The following is a 17,392-nucleotide window of genomic DNA, read 5'->3' on the forward strand; positions in this document are numbered from 1 at the left end:
ATATTCGAAAGCAATCAATAGAATAGCTGTGTTTAAACTGTTTATAAACAGATATTTTTTTTATTTACATAAATATATTACTGAAATGATCGTCAAATATACTTTATTTATTTTATCTATTTCAACTAAACAAAACCATCGTTTTACAACAAAATGTTTTATATAAATTCGGACAAAGCACCTTTAAATCAATAGAAACATCAACTTTTAAATGTAAGCAGATAGAAATCAGTTTAATGATTGATTAACACAATATTGCGAAAACAAATATTTTTTGTGAATATAACTATGTGTAAAAACCAGTAACATTCAATGTAAATATTCTATATTGCAAGGCAGATTTAACTAGTAGGAGGTCTCGCACATCAAGCGAAAAATATTCATTGGATTTATATTGTAGTCTATATCACATTTTAGGTTTGGACTCTCATTTGTAAAATGACCAGCAGAGTAAAGCTCTTGTTAAAACTGGGTCTAATTTTGGCACCACTTACACTGGTCATTACTTACCACGGAGCAAGTTTTGTAATGGTCATCGAAATGAAGGACATTAGATTTGACCAGTGGATAATAAATTCACTGTCTGCAAGAAGTCGTCTAGACTGCAGCAAAACCTGTGAGATCCATGGTACATGTCTGTCCGTTCAGTTCTCCCCATTGACCGGTCAATGTCGACTATATAATACCATTTTTCTACATCAGGATGCTGGAGTATACGACATCGGATGGCAGTATTATATTGCAACAAAACGTAGGACGATTTTCAACGATTTATTATGACAAGGCAAAAATTTGTAGTATTTTTAAATTTGTTTAATTTCACTAATATTATCTGACTTCCCGTACTTTTTTTTTAGTTTGGTGATACAGTCTCAAGGATTTTTTTTTATTATTAGGGCGTTGTAGAGACCCGTTTATAGATGGTCGAGACTTGAATATATGTTTTATGTTTGCTGGCTTTCATGATATGACAGAAGCTAAGGCGAAATGTGCAGCAATCCAGTCAAGTATCATCTCTATCACATCAGAACAGGAGAACCATTTTCTGAAGAGATTAGCAGGTAAATAAATCTTAATCATCTCTTTTTATGTTTGTTTCAAATGTTGGCTTTTTATTTCATAATATTTGTTTTGTGTTTTTAGGCAAACATAAAATGAAAAACGAACTTAAATTATTTAAAAAAAAAAACAAAATGAAAAGCTTTCGTTAGAAAAAAAAATACAAGACAACAAACGATTATTTTATCATCAAATTTGCGTTCATGTTTTCTTTAATGAAATAACAAATGAGGTTAAAATAAAGACCAACAGATTGCACCCATTAGGAAGTCGCAATCCTAGTAGTAACCTTGCCATAATTTTTGGCATTAGTAAAAAATATAAAGAGTCATTTGGGGTATTCCAAAACACTTGATACATTATTAATGCAAACCATTTAAATCACAAGTCCATACTTAGTAGTTTTTTGGGTATCATCAGAAAGCATATTATACCAGTGAACAAATATAATACTCACAATTGTTGTATTCAATCTTTATATCATGTATTCATACAAATGTAAATTAAAGTCGAATCGTTCCGCAAAATACGAAGGCGCAGATGGCCGGTGCTTATTTTTGATTTACGTGTTGCTAAGGGGATGAGAGTCATTGACGTCTACAGGATGGGACATCATTCCATCGCAAGTCAACTCTCGGCCTAAGACAAATGCATTAGGCTGGTCTGAGACACTCTAAGACAGTGTAGCTAAAGAACTTGTCTAAGGATTAAATACCTAATGACAACAATAAAGATCAATCAACCAAACAACGTGGTCCTAAATTCACACCTCTGACCATTGAGCCGTGTGTTTTTCAAATGATTAATGATTAAAAAAAGACATACATACAGTAACTGGTTTATAATTTAACCAGATTTGTAAAGATGATATATTTTAGAGCCACTGATATAAGCACATGTTTCACATAGTGTGTCTAAGAGAGATTCAGATTCTGTGAACTTTTATTCACTTGAACACATAAACGTGTATGAACTACAGTTATTGAACTGAAAACAATTTCTTTTAAAAGTTTTATTTATTATAAAACATAAATTAATATTATTTATTTTGACTGCAAGTATCATTACTTTCTTTTTATTAAATTTAAGAAATCTTAACATATAATTTTGGCTGTGGCAATTATGATTAGAAAATATCATTTTACTTCAAGTGAATAACGAAGGTACATTGATTTGAGAGTTGTTTTTTTTTTTTAATTTTAGGGTCGTTATCATCGGTCAGTATGCCGAATGACAGTTACATACGGCCATTTATTCAGGGTTTCTGGAATGGAATTGACTGGATCTTGGACGATGGGACTCCTTTGGTCTACACAAAATGGGCAAATGGCCAACCGCAGATCACCAGACAATACATAAAATTATCAAAAGAGGGGTGGAAAACAACATACTTCTCATCCATTAGACCTATTTTTTGTAGTTATAAACCGTAGATATATGTATATATATAACAGAATGTAAATACTTCTTTAACTCACTTTGCTTTTAGCAAAAAATGTTAAAAACTGTTGTCAAAAGAAATAGATATGAAGTTTTACATTTAGTTTTGCACAAATATGAATTGCTTGCTATTACCATTACTATAAAACAATAAAAAATAAAAACATGAAAGTTTGACCTATGTTTTTAATTTATTTATATAGAGATTTTGATTTTTATTCAAACCATAAGGATATATCAGGTATTGTCACAAATTTGGTGAACAACACGTTTAGCTTTAAAATTATTCATTAAATCTTTAGACTTTTTTGTCATGAAGAAACGTAGGGAAAGCATTTAATCAACTATTTTGAAACAATAATGTTTCAAATATAATAAGTAAGGTTGAAAGACCTCTAAATATTCGAAAGCAATTAATCGATTTACTATGGTATAATTGCTTTACGAACAGATAAATCATTTTTTTCCATAGATATATCACTGAAATGATCATCTAAAATACTGAATTTATATTGAACGAAACAAAACCATCGTTTAACGACTTACAGAATATTAAATATAAATTCGGACGCAGCACTTTTAAATCAATAGAGACATTTACTTTTAAATGTAAGCAGATAGAAATTAACTTAATGATCGATGAAAACGATATTGTGAAAACAAATATTTTTTGTTAATACACATGTATAACTTTGTGTAAAAACCAGTAACAGTCAATATCATAAGCTCTGTAGTGCAAGCAAAATTTACTTTGTAGGAGGTCTCAGACACCAAATAGAAATTATTTTGATAATAAAATATTCATGCTAAGTTATGTTTTCCAGACGCGAAAAATTTATTATTTTATCGACATTACCAGACTAGTATGTTGTTTGTTTTTTTTTGAGAATTTTAACGTATCTTGAAGGGATAACTATGTAGACAAAGAGCTATGTGGATTGCAAGAATATGCTACCACAAAAACACATTGCTCTCTTTTAAACAAAATACAAAACTTCATACTTATTTTTCTCTGTTAACAGTTAGCCACCAACAAGCTACATGTAGTTCAAGAAACGTTTACATTTTGGTTGTGAAATTTTCAGGCAGGCCGGACTTCCTAATAACTTCATGTTTCTTCAATAAAAATGGAAGTCGTAAAAATGCTTACCTTGTCATTAGAAATCTTAAATATCATTTTGTTAAAAACCATTCTGATTGCACACACAAGTACTCTGGAGTTGACATTAAAAATATGCTTGAGTTTCTGATAGACAACATCTATGTAGTTTTTAGAAATCCTACCTCCATCTATTTGGAGGTCCATGTTGCTCTGCTTTGAATTTGTATTTCGTTCAATGGGTTTTTGAGATGGTTCACGGTTTGTTATTGTCATTTTTTCCTGTATTATTATATAAATTAAATAATTATAGAAATAATGTATCCATAGATTTTTATGCCTATTTTCAATGAAGACGTGAATGTGCGTTAATTACGTCCGATTTTGTTTTGTGACATGAATCCTTAAATTCTACCTAAATTCTGAAGTGGAAAGAATCAGAGGAGTTCCGAGAGGGGTGCGATACATGTACAAATCAGTTTCAGCCCTGCATATCAATATCAGTCCTGCAGAATCAATATCAGCTTTTGGGACTGATTCGTGTATTATAAAGTTAGCTGCATCGCATATACGAAACCCCGTATTTATTACTAAATATGTAATAAAGCATTATAAAATCATAAACAATGCTTTATATTCTTCATTAGTTTCTACAACTTCTATCACTTTTTATGCGCTATCAATTTCATTGATATGTTTTGAGTGTTTTCTAATTCTGTTTTATTTTTTTAAAACACATTCATGTTATCATCTAAGTTTTTGACAAACAAACGAACCATTTTATTCACTAATCATAATATACTTATATACATATTATCAAAATGTATAATGCAATTTGAAGTCAAAGGATCATACTTTATAGATTGCTGAATTATTTAGCAATTACTTATTTATTTATTTATTACTTAGATTTCAAATATTACATATATACATGTACCACAGTATCTTTTTCAAATGATAATAGAAAACACTTGGAAACACTGTTTCAAATTAAATATTTCAACCATGTTCCATAAATTATCAATAACATAATACAGTCGAAGTATTTTGAAACTGTTTCAACTTGTTTTTATTACATCATTTACCTTTAATTAATAGCTCACATTTATTTGATATATATATATTTACGAAGATTTATCTAAAAAAATGTGTAACTTCCATTCAACATGTATTACGATTCGCGGCGATTAATAACTGTAATATATTTTCAATTATATTTCCACCAGCACATAATATGAGAATGTGCCACCATCAGAGACATATAGTGGTTTCCCCTTTACCATTAATGCCTACCTAAGGCTATCGCAGGGTTTTCTCTATACCCTTTATGCAAAATGCAGTGCCACTCTGGGGGTTTTAATGCCCTTCTGCTTTTCTTAATTACAACAGCACATCCCATAATGGTATTCATTGTTTCATGTGAACTGTAATCGGCTGGCATGTGTCCCAGTCCGTGTATATCTACAAATAGCTGTGAAACAATATAATTTCTTAGTACATGCGTAATTTTTATTCAATGCGGTTCTTCCGTTTATTACCCTTGTAATACGATATAATACGATTCAATATAATAATGAGTCTTTCGAGTATAGCATTTAAACTGTATTCAAAACAAAAATTGACAAAACTGAGCACATTCTTGATTGAACCGGGTTCCTCTTTACTACAATTGCCAGGCTTATAACATATTCTAGACCATGGATAAAAAGGCCCATCTTTAAATAAAAGAGCTGAGATCTCCGGCATCATATTGCCTATATTGACAACAGAGCTTCAAAAAAGCACCATAGATTACTAGTCTTTTAGAGAAGTAAGTATTCAGAAACTTAGAAAAAGCCAAAATACGAAAATAAAGTACATTTTGGCGTGAAATCAAAGTAAAATTATAAATACATACAATTCCATGACAACACTATGTTTTATATATATACGAAATATACACGACCATATACATATACAATTTAATACGAAGAGTTTAATACAACCATTATATATGCGCACTAATGCGCAGTGGTGTAAACAAAAAGTATTTAATAGGCGACATTGACAGCTCACACAGAACAGAGGTAAAAGGCATTGACGTCATAGTTCCGTAGAATCCAAGGACTCTCTAAACGAATTTATTGCTGTCCTACTATCGTAGCTGCATCTAACTGTTAATTTTTAAAATCTTTGTACTGTAGTAGCTAATGAATGTATCGGTTTAAGGGCCAATGATAGCTCGACATTTCCTGTATGACAATACAGACTCAAACCGAACAGGGTAAGTAAATACCATTTGCCATTTTGTCAAGTGGCATGTGAAGACCTATTGCTCTATATAGATTTTTGTATACGGTATTAAAAATGCTTGATCTATATTGTTTAATCAGTTCTTATATCATTAACTAGTGTGAATTGAAATGTACCTTTCTCAAGAGATGATCGTTTTTATCAACAAATACGTAAATTTAAAAACATTTGCATCGAAATATCATTGTTACTTTGACAGCTCTCCGACCATCAGATCGATATCTATTGTAAAATGGTTTCAATTTAAAAAAATGTAACCCTGTTCCATGAAAACAAAACAATTCTTAGCTTGTTAATCCATATGTTTTGGCATAATCAATTTGCAGATGTTAAGTTTTAAGAAGTTTGAAGAAGATCTTAACTTTATCTACATACCCTCTTTTATCCTGCAAAGGTAAAGTTTAAGTATATTAGTAATCGTTGTTATAAACAATAAAATCAACCAACTTTGATATTTAGATGAAACACCATTTCACGAAGTAATTAAGAGTTACATTAATTAATGTTAACATTTCGAAATTTAAAATGATTTCATTTAAATAAAAACCAACCCCTTTTAAAACAACGGAATATATGAGAGTTGAATAAATTGGATTAAACAACAGAATACATAAAATTGTATAAATTGGATGGATTCAAAATGATAAAAAAGTCACTTTAGATATTATAGAGCGGATAGTGCAAGACGGTTTCCTTCCATAAAATGAAAAAAAAATAGTAACTAGCAGATTGCATTTTACCATTTATAGTGTCTGTATGTCGGAATCGTATATGACCAAATACTCATATGACAAAGAGGGGACAAAACTCAACCTGTGGTGTATAATATCATATCATAAAAATATTACGTAATTCATTCTTTTTCTCGTTTATTGTATATAACTACAAAAAACTGGTCGAACTATGAAACCAGTTGTCGTACGCCATTTCCCAGCCAGAAATTTTAAGTATTTTCTCAAATGAAGTTTCTTCGGCTGGTTTGCGCCCCAGTTTGTGTACACTAACGGGGTCCCATTGTCAAAGATCCAGTCAGTTCCGTCCCAGAATCCCTGAATGAATGGCCGCGTGTAACTGATATCTGGGAGAGAGACATTTGACAGAGAACCTAAAATGAAGACGACAAATTGCGTTTCAGTTTTGTATAATCTCATTACAATCAGCTGTAACCAACAGCATACAATACTTGTTTCGAACATCTGAAAAATTAGCTCAGAGGGCATATGCCGAACGACCTTATGCCAATCAAATCATATTGTGACAGACCAAACCATGCCAAAAATGTAAGCTAATATTAGCATTTATTTAATAAGGCTGTTTCGTCGAGATGTATTTAAAGAATATGAACCTGCTCAAATGACTTGACACTGTATCATATGAAATTTTTGAGTTTGTTTAGAGTTGCAAATCTAGCCGCATAAACCGGGATTGTTTTGTAACGAAGAGAATAAAACGCGTCTTAGGTGTAGACCCACCCAATCAATAGCAATTAACATGTTTTTTCGAAAAGAAATAAGTGTAGAAATGAACTAAAAACGGTATTTTGCATCACCAGATGTTCTTTCATGTGTGCTGAAAAGTGGGAATAGAGTTCTTCGTGTTTTCTGAGATGTCTTAATATTTACCACGATAACATAATCAATTTTTAACATTTAATGTAAATACTGATTTCAATATTTTTGTCAACGTATAAAAATATTGAAACAAATATGAAAATATGAAGCTTTCCGTAGCATGTTTTATATAGTTGTTTAGCGTATGCTTGAAAAGTAAAGGTACTTAAAAGCCAAGGATTATAAGTCCAATTGATGTTTTAAATTGAATGAAAACAATAAATAACTACTGTCGTTCGGTCATGACTAAAGGGATACCAGTATACTCGTTATATACTTTTAATAAATTTCTAAAAATTGCAATATTCACTACGGATTGTTGCATTTTAGCTGCAATATTTAAGCTGCTTGGTCCGTTTTTTTTGGTGTTACAGTATCAAATAATTTTTCATACAGAAAGTTACGGACTTTCTCCTATTTACATCAGCAAAATCGGTCTCCTTTCAAAGTTAGAAATATTCAAAGTAAATAAAAATAATTCCCTTTTGGGCAAACGAAAAAACAAACCAAAATGCATTATGCGATGTTTAGAAAAGAGAACTGCTTGGTTTCGTCCCCCGAATCATTGGGGTTATTAAACTCGCATGCTATGCATCGATTGTAAACAAAGCAAACTTCAGAAATATTAGCGAACAAAACATACATAGGTTAATTTGTAATTTGACTGAACATTACGACCTTTATTTATAGCGATATCAAAGTTGTAACACAACCATACCCGTCTTGGCGTCAGGATGAATTTTCATATGAGGCGAAATAACGCGATACCCTTTTATGTCATTTGTTTTGTTAACAAATTTTGTACATAATTTTTTTCATTGAAATTCGGTATAAATAGGAAAACTACTGCAATGTCTATTATTATACATATACTTAGCAAAACTATCGTTTAAAAACGTGCACAAAATTTGATATAAAATCGGACCAAGCAGCTTTAAAAAATAGGTATAGTAATAATAATAATAACTAGAGCAAAGCTCGTTGCAAAGCAACGAGTGGGTCTTCCGTTAATGTCGGAAGTAAAGCTAGAAGTTCCTGTAAGAAGCAGAGCTCCTAAACCAATAACAAAAGTAACTAAAATAAAAAGATGAAAAAAATCGAATTATTTCTGGTACGACTTAACAAAATCCGAATGATTTAGGTACGACTTAACAAAAACCTTTCCGATTTCAAGAACGACTTTACCAAAAAAAATCCGAATGTGATCAAGTACGACTTAACAATTATTTTTGGTACGAGTTAATTTTACTTTGAATATAACGCTATTTTTTAAACCAAGGATGTGGAATCAAAATTTCCGGAAAAATCAATTTTTAAACCCCTATATCTCTGTAATGCATCGTCCGATTCAAAAAAGGATTTCAGTTTTTTCTGAATACTGTAAGATACGTACGTAAAAGTTTTAAAATTGAAAAACATGAAAATTAAAAAAAAATGGTTTTGCTTCCAGTTTCGACCGGAAGTGTCCGATTTGAGTTTCCAGCCTTATGTCATAAGTAAAACGATAGTTCTACCTTTTCTGTGTATCTCATAGCTTTACTTTAAATCAAAAATGAGAAAAGCTCCGGACAAAATCACTTTTTAAAACGTGAAAAACGTCAATATCTGACGAAATTGATGACGTCATCAAATAATTTTTATATATCATAGAGATCTTTCAGATACACATTAAACCTGCAAATTTCAAAACAATCGATGGAAGCGTTTTTGAAATATTTGAGTTGGAAAAAAAATAAAAAGAATAATAACTAGAGCAAAGCTCGTTGCAAAGCAACGAGTGGGTCTTCCGTTAATGTCAGAAGTAAAGCTGGAAGTTCCTGTAAGAACCAGAGCTCTTAAACCAATTACAAGAGTAACTAAAATTAAAAGATTACAAAAATCGAATTATTCCTGGTACGACTTAACAAAATCCGAATGATTTTAAGTACGACTTAACAAAATCTTTTCTGATTTCAAGAACAACTTAACAAAAAAAAATCCGAATGTATTCAAGTACGACTTAACAATTATTTTTGGTACAAGTTCATTTTACTTTGAATATTCCGCTATTTTTTAAACCAAGGAAGCGGAATCAAAATTTCCGGAAAAATCAATTTTTAAACCCCGATATCTCTGATTTTGAAACGGCTTTCAGTGTTAGATTCAGTTTAATAAGCTCTACAAAACACATATTCGTTTTTGAATTGATCAGAAAATTCATTTTTTCGAAAAATTTGTTTCACTTCCGGTTTTGACCGGAAGTGACAAAATAATTTTTTCTGTACATTTGCCATAAGTCAATCCGCAGATTTACAATCACAGAAAATTTCAAGTCTTTATAAACAACCGTTTACGAGAAAAGTTCTGGACAAAATCACTTTTTGAAAATTTTTAAAATGACGTAACTAGAAAACGGAAGTGATTTAATGACTGAAACTTTAAAATCCTCAAGGGACAAGAATTTAACATAATCTCTGAAAATTTCTTGCAAATCGGTTGAATAGTTTTTGAGATATAAAGCAAAAAAGAAGTCAGAAGGAAAAACAAGAAGAATAATAATAATAAAACTAGAGCAAAGCTCGTTGCAAAGCAACGAGTGGGTCTTCCGTTAATGTCGGAAGTAAAGCTGGAAGTTCCTGTAAGAAGCAGATCTCTTAAACCAACAACAAGAGTAACTAAAATAAAAAAAAAATGAAAAAAATCGAATTATTCCTGGTACGACTTAACCAAAATCCGAGAATCTGAGTACGAATTAACAAAAACCTTTTCGATTTTAAGAACGACTTAACAAAAAAAATCCGAATGTGTTCAAGTACGACTTTACAATTATTTTTGGTACGAGTTAACTTTACTTTGAACATTACGCTATTTTTTAAACCAAGGACGCGGAATCAAAATTTCCGGAAAAATCAATTTTTAAACCCCGATATCTCTGTAATGCATCGTCCGATTTTCAAACGGATTTCAGTTTCGTGTTCAGCATAACCAACTCTACAAACCGCATAAACATTTGAAATTAAAACGAAAAATTCGAAAAATCGAAAATTTTAAAACACTTCCGGTTTGGACCGGAAGTGACGGAAACTAAATTCCAGCCTTACGTCCAAATAAAAACGATCAATGCTTCAACACAGAAAATTCCAAGTTTCTATCTTGAAGCGTTTTTGAAAAACGCCCTGGACAAAATCACTTTTTTAAAATTTAAAAATTGACGTAACGTAAAAACAGAAGTGACGTTGTACTTAAAATATTAATATCTTTGAGGCACAATAATGCTACATAATCCCTGAAAGTTTCATGTAAATCTGTTGAAAACTTTTTGAGATATTAAGCTTTGAAAAAGTCAGAAAAATAAAGAAAAAGAAAAAAAATAATAATAAAAAGAAACAATAGAATAACAAGAGGGTCTTCCGTTGGAAACGGAAGACCCTAAAAAAACAATAGAATAACAAGAGGGTCTTCCGTTGAAAACGGAAGACCCTAATAATAAGAATAAGAAAAAAAAGAAACCGTAGAAAAACAAAAGGGTCTTCCGTTGGAAAACGGAAGACCCTAAAAAAAGAAACCGTAGAAAAACAAAAGGGTCTTCCGTTGGAAACGGAAGACCCTAATAAAAGAGGAAAATAATAATAAATTTAGTTACCAACTAATCTGGTAAGAAATTTGTTTTCCTCTGCTGATGTGATAGAGATGATATTTGACTGCATTGCAGCACATTCCTCCATAGCTTCTGTCAGATAATGAAAACCGACAAACGTAAAACATATATCCAAGTCTCGACCATCTATAAATGGGTGTCTACAGCGCCCTTGAAACAAAACAAAAAGAGGAAATATTTAAAATAGCGTCATTGCTGATTAATTGGTAGAATTACTTAAAACTTTACCAGTTATAATTTAAAGGCTAAGTTATTCGAAGGAAATCTGGAGGAAAATTAATTATTTTTTCTCTTTAAATGACTTGACGTATTCCTGTTTGCTCCTTGCGGAGCATAGGGCCGCAACCACTCCTCGCCAGCGGACTCTGTTTTGGGCGACTTTCTTTTTTCTGATAAACTTGGTCAAGGTAAATCTGTAATGTTTGACCGGTAATTTTTGCGATTTTTTTTTTACTTTATCCCAAGGACTCTAATATCGCATAATATCAAATAAGCAAAAATATATCCGGTTTTTATTTTATATAGATAAACCTTTTTAATCCTCAAAGTGACTGACGCGTATAATAAAGTTACATATTTTCTGACAAGTGACCCCCTCCCCGGATCTACAGAAGCATTTTCGCTTGTCCATTATAAATTAAGTAAAATAAGATGTCGTCCACAAAATACTTTGCCTTTATTAAAAAATACATTGGCATGTTCAAAATATAAATCAATTTTATGACTTTGTGTACTGGTTTTACTCTGATTTGAACAGATAAAATCTTATGATACGCAATATTAGTTTGTGGTCTTCAAGCATAGATATTCGTGCCTAGAAATCGGATCAGGTCATAGGTTCATAGACCTGTTTAGACTTACGTTAGATTTTAAACTGTACAACTGTACACTTTGTAACAAATACAGACTGATCATTCAAACAATCAACAATTAAATCTAACTAATAAACTCTATTGGAATAATTTTTCTTTTCTGTGTTAATTTTAATTGTTTATGTACACAAAAAATTTAAAGAAATGTTAAGAATTTATAAATAATTCGCAAAGTTTTACGAATCATACCTGTTTGTAGATTTGTGGTCAAATTTCAGTTATTGGTATTTGACCTTTAATCATTTTAAATTTTGACCATAAAATTTCTACGACCGGGTGAATGTATGTACAAAATAGCCGTGAAGTAGGGTGGTATATTAAAATCAAATTTTTGATGTTATTGTAACTCCACTACAAGGCCCGGGTATGATTGTTCCTTAAAAGAGGTAATAACGCATTCTCATTTCATTTCTACTATCTGCATTTCTACTATCTGCATTCTACTATCTATCATAACATAGACCACCCTTTACAGTAAAGTCCCTTATGATAAAATCCTCTCCTTCCAGAAATCTCACGAGAGAGCGCGTCTTGTTTAATAAACTGTTTAATAACAACAGTCATAGGTAATCAAACAAAACCAAGATATCAAATCTTCTGAAAAATAATCCTGCAAGCTTTATAATCCTTACACCTGCAAATTGAACTTCTTTTATTTTATTTACATCATAACATTGTGTTTGTAAAAGTGCAGAATGGAGACAGAATTTTAAGTAAAATAAAAAAAGGAGAAAATTTTGTCAGTCTCTGTAAAATTTTTGAGAAAAACTTGGTTTTTTTCTAAAATTTTGTTCTTAAAGCAACGTTTAATACTTTGTTAACATACTATTAGATGTGATATAATACTGCCATCCGATGTCATACACTCCAGCATCCTGATGTAGATAAATGGTGTTGAATAGTCGACATTGACCACTCAGATGGGAGTACTGAAAGGACAAACATGTATTATGGATCTCACACTTCCTGGAACAGTCCAGAGGACTCCATGTTGACAGTGAACGTATGATAAACATATCAAATATGATGTTATCCATATCGCTGAAAACTTTAAAACTTGATCCTAGGAAGCTAACTGCCTGGAGGGACTGCGCCAAGATCAGTCCTAGACACAACCCAATCTGGACTCTGGTGGACATTTTATAAGAAACACTGAGCGAACCCAGTCTGTTGTGTAGAATATATGTATATTCAAACTAAGACAAAAATGACAGCAAGTCATCTTTTCCTGCACTGTCCGTTTAAGCGTTGTTTGCTTATTCTCTCAAAACATCTAATATCGATTAATTTTCTGTTTATTGTAGAAATGAATGTTTTAAAACTTGCAAATTTGATATTTACACTTTACATAGATTTTCCATTACACCATATCTTCTTTTAACCATTAGTTGTTTAAATCAATGTACTAAATGTAGTGCATCCAATGGCGCTTAGGGTACAGTATAACAACAATAAGATCAGTATAATATAACCTTTAATCAAAACAATTAATTTGAAGAACGGTCTAATTACTTTATGTATAATTACAAATTTTACTGGGTTTAATGTGTAGACGATGTTCGGAAAGATAAAGTGTAGTTTTAAGGGAATGTCCAAATAGAAGATAAAATAGGAGTAGAATAGGGCAAAAACGACCTTTGCTGCAAAATCATTCAGTGAACATTGATTATTTACTGAGATATAGATACAAATTGATATTGAAGACATTTAGTCATTTAAACATTTTAATATTTACTTGTTTGTACGGTATTGGGATAAAGCTGGTTAAATGGAAAAAAAAATTCATTATGTAGCGCTACCGGTTACACATCAGAAATCGTATCGGGATAAGATAAAGAACTGTGAACGCTAACGCCCGTTTCCCGCCTACATTTTGCATCCATATATTTCGGAATTTATTTAAAGGAAGTTATTCAAAAACAAATTTATCTACTAAAAAGAATGATAAAATCCTAATTGATTTATATCAAAATAAAATTTATAGTCAAATTTATAATTTGTAAACAAAATTGTTGTTTACGGGGGGGGGGGGGGGTGTCTAAAAAAATTCATCGAAGTCGGTCTCTATGAGTGAAGAAAATATTATTTAGCGGCCGATATATGCATAAAAACTTAATAATCACATGTTTACGTTAGATATTAAAGTAAATTGTCATTTTAATTCATATCTGTTAAGTACTTTTTGTAAAATTTACAAAGCGAAATTGTTTTTTTGGAATGTATTTCGGTCTGTAGATGTAACCCCCCTCCCCCGTGACAAACTCTTTGGTATAAATATGATAAATAACAAAATATAAAACCCCTCAAAAGGAATTTTTGTTTCACGGGGGAAGGGGGGGGGGAGATGTTTTAAAAAACATTCCGTTATTTTCTATTATGAAATGAGCTATTTTAACCCAAAATAAAGAATTATTTATCTTTGTTTGACCAAATCATTTATTTGTAATGAAAATATACATAAATGTTTACATTTTTATAAAAAGAATATGTTTAATTAGACAATATCTAAAACGACTTTTACTTAGGCGTTAAGTTTAGTTAATGCTATCGTTTGCAGTCCTTCGATAAAGCACTACTTCAATTTTTTAACTGCAATTTAAATATATCTCAATTAAATCTCTTATATGTGCAGTGATTTTATTACCAAGGTGGATAATGAATTAACTTGCAGATTTACTTCGAAATTACTAGAAAGCAATTCAAAGAAAGAGCCCTATCCTTACATGACAACTATGATTAACCTAAACTCTTTTTTTCTTTGATTGTCCGGTATCGGAATTGAAACCATTCATATATTACACTTTAACGGATTCCTCTTTGAATTGTTTAATTTTGGAAATTAAAGCTTACAAGTGAACCTCAAACCATGGTATAATTTACACAACACCATACATCAGTTAAATTATGTATGAAATATCTGTTTTAACCTATGATTTACCAAAAAATGTTCATTAAATGTTATGGTGTTTTCTTTTATGAACATCGCAAAAAAAGTTAGAATGTGCAATAAAAATATCTCATTGAGAGCCCCAATTTCGACGTGATCATTCTTGCATCATTTTCAAAAAGTGCGGCCAAAAAATGTCACGTGCACCGTCAACTCCTAATAATTTCGAGACATGCGGTAAGAGTTTCAGGATGGAGCTTAGCGATTTAGATTTTTTGTCAGATTTTGCGCCTTTCGACATTTTAAGCAATAAAGAGGAAAACATTCAGCTTAGTCAGATTGCAGACAAGGTAGAACAGGATTACATTAAAGAAGAGACGATGGTCTCTTATTTTAGCGAACTGAATATCAGTCCTGATTACGAGTATTCAGATGTGCATATGGACATAGATGTCGAGCAAACCCCGGAGAAGTTAAAACTGATTTGGTCATAAACCGCGCCAGATTTGGAAAACCCGTTGATGACGGTGATTTGAATGAACTTATTTCAGACGCAATTCCACCAAACACAAAGAAGAGCACATCATGGGCCATGAAGGTGTTCGACGAATGGCAAAAATCCCGCAACGAAAATGGTGAAGTTATCCCTGAGCTTGCAGTGTTTACCGTGGAGGATGTTAACCACTGGCTTACACGATTCATTGTGGAAGTTAGGAAGTTAAACGGGGATTTTTACCCCCCAAAGTCTCTGTATTTGCTTACTACTGGGATTCTACGAGGCATGCGTGAGCAAGGGAACACCAACAACTTTATGAGTGAGACGGACGACCGTTTCCTCAAAGTTAAGAAGACGCTAGATGCACAGATGAAACTGCTGACTGCTAAAGGCAAGTGATCATTTTAATCGATAGGTTTCATTATGGACGCGCCATTATCTGATTATTAGGATAACCTTAAATTATCACCCCCCCCCCCTATTATCTTTAGCATAACGTTAATAAATAATAATTTTTTCGGGGGGGGGGGGGGGGGGGTCCGAGTCAAGGTTTCGGTAATATTACTGTGAATATAAGAAACTTGGATTTTTTTCTGAAGAGGTCCTGAATCCCTCCCCCCTATTCCAAGACTGTCTCTATATCCGCGCATGTTAATCCAACGTATCTTCTCTATTGCTCTTAATAATAAATAATGTGTTGTGCAGCTGTTTTAGTCCCCTGCTTTTCTTTGCCTGTGCTAGGTGTCTGTTTTTTAAAGCAGCCATATAAATAATTTTTGTTCTACTATAAAATGCACTCATTTATTTTACTTTATTTCTAGATTATGGATCAAAAATTCGTCAGGCAGATCCCATTAGTAAGGAACAGGAGGAAAAGCTATGGACATATGAAGTTATTGGGTATTCTACAAGCGAATCTCTACTCCATGGGGTTTTCTTTTACAACTGTAAGCTTTTTTGCCTGCGAGGACGAGATGAGCATCATGACTTAGAAGTCTCTCAGTTTACCATGGGTGAGGATGAAGTTGGTCCCTTCGTTCAGTTTATTGGTCGTTCCAACAAAACATTCAAAGGCGGTCTCAAACATCGCAAAGTAGAACACAAGAACATAAAGCATTACTTCACAGATGAAGACACTGACCGGAGCCTGCAACGCTTATACTCTACTTACCTGGGGATTATTGGTGAGGGGAAATTTTACAAGCGACCTATAGCAGCAGTTCTTAAGTTTTCGAAACAGAATGTTGGTATGAACAAGCTTTAGAATCTGATGAATAGTATGTGTGAAAAAGCAGGATTGGAAGGCAATTTTACCAATCAATCAGGAAAACGCACGTGTGCCACTAGTTTATATCAAAGTGGATTAGATGAGCAAATGACTATGCACAGAACGAGTCACCGAAGCATAAATGGAGTCCGTAAATACAAGAGAGAGAGAGGGAGAGTCCAAAGAGCAACTAAAGAATGTGAGCAACATTTAAAATCCTCCATCGAAAAAAATGAAAACTGAAACCGATAGCAATTTATTTAACCTTGCAACAGTTACTCCTCCACACGACAGTGTGCCCATTCCTTCTTTCAACAAAGAAAATGTTTCTGTTCCTTCATGAAGTTCATGAATCTTACTCAAATTGCAACTTTACTTTTAACTTTACCCTATAGGGCCCTCAACTCTTGCATCCCGGATGGCAAATGAGTTTATCAACTCCAAAAGATGTGTGTTATTTTTTTTGTATGTGTATTAGTTGTACACGAATCTTCTTTCAAAACGAAATAAAGGTTTGTTCATTTTCTGTGTTTTTTATTTTCATGATATGCAGTTATCCCATATGGGATAACTGCAATGTGTAAAGGTTTTACTGATTTATCCACAAGTGCCTTTAACATAGGGGCAATGGTAGCATCATAGGTTAAGGATAAGGGTTATAAGGGTCGTCAATAGGTTATATAGTTAAGGATTGAATATGTTGTAACATTTTAAACAAAAATACTTGAACATG

General features: G+C 32.1%; 2 long non-coding RNA genes across 2 annotated transcripts; one reads left to right on the forward strand and one right to left on the reverse strand.

Moving 5' to 3' along the window:
• Positions 1-334: 334 nt before the first annotated feature.
• On the forward strand, positions 335-2,628 carry LOC136270531 (uncharacterized). Its single transcript, XR_010708284.1, has 3 exons — positions 335-751; positions 897-1,061; positions 2,263-2,628. It is a non-coding gene; the product is annotated as an uncharacterized lncRNA (long non-coding RNA).
• A 3,905-nt stretch (positions 2,629-6,533) lies between these two features.
• LOC105337041 (uncharacterized) lies at positions 6,534-13,274 on the reverse strand. Its single transcript, XR_010708285.1, has 3 exons — positions 12,836-13,274; positions 11,123-11,287; positions 6,534-6,995 (listed from the first exon to the last, which is right to left on the reverse strand). It is a non-coding gene; the product is annotated as an uncharacterized lncRNA (long non-coding RNA).
• Between the last annotated feature and the right edge of the window lie 4,118 nt (positions 13,275-17,392).

Source organism: Magallana gigas, chromosome 8 (genome assembly GCF_963853765.1).
Source record: "Magallana gigas chromosome 8, xbMagGiga1.1, whole genome shotgun sequence".
NCBI classification, from domain to species: domain Eukaryota; kingdom Metazoa; phylum Mollusca; class Bivalvia; order Ostreida; family Ostreidae; genus Magallana; species Magallana gigas.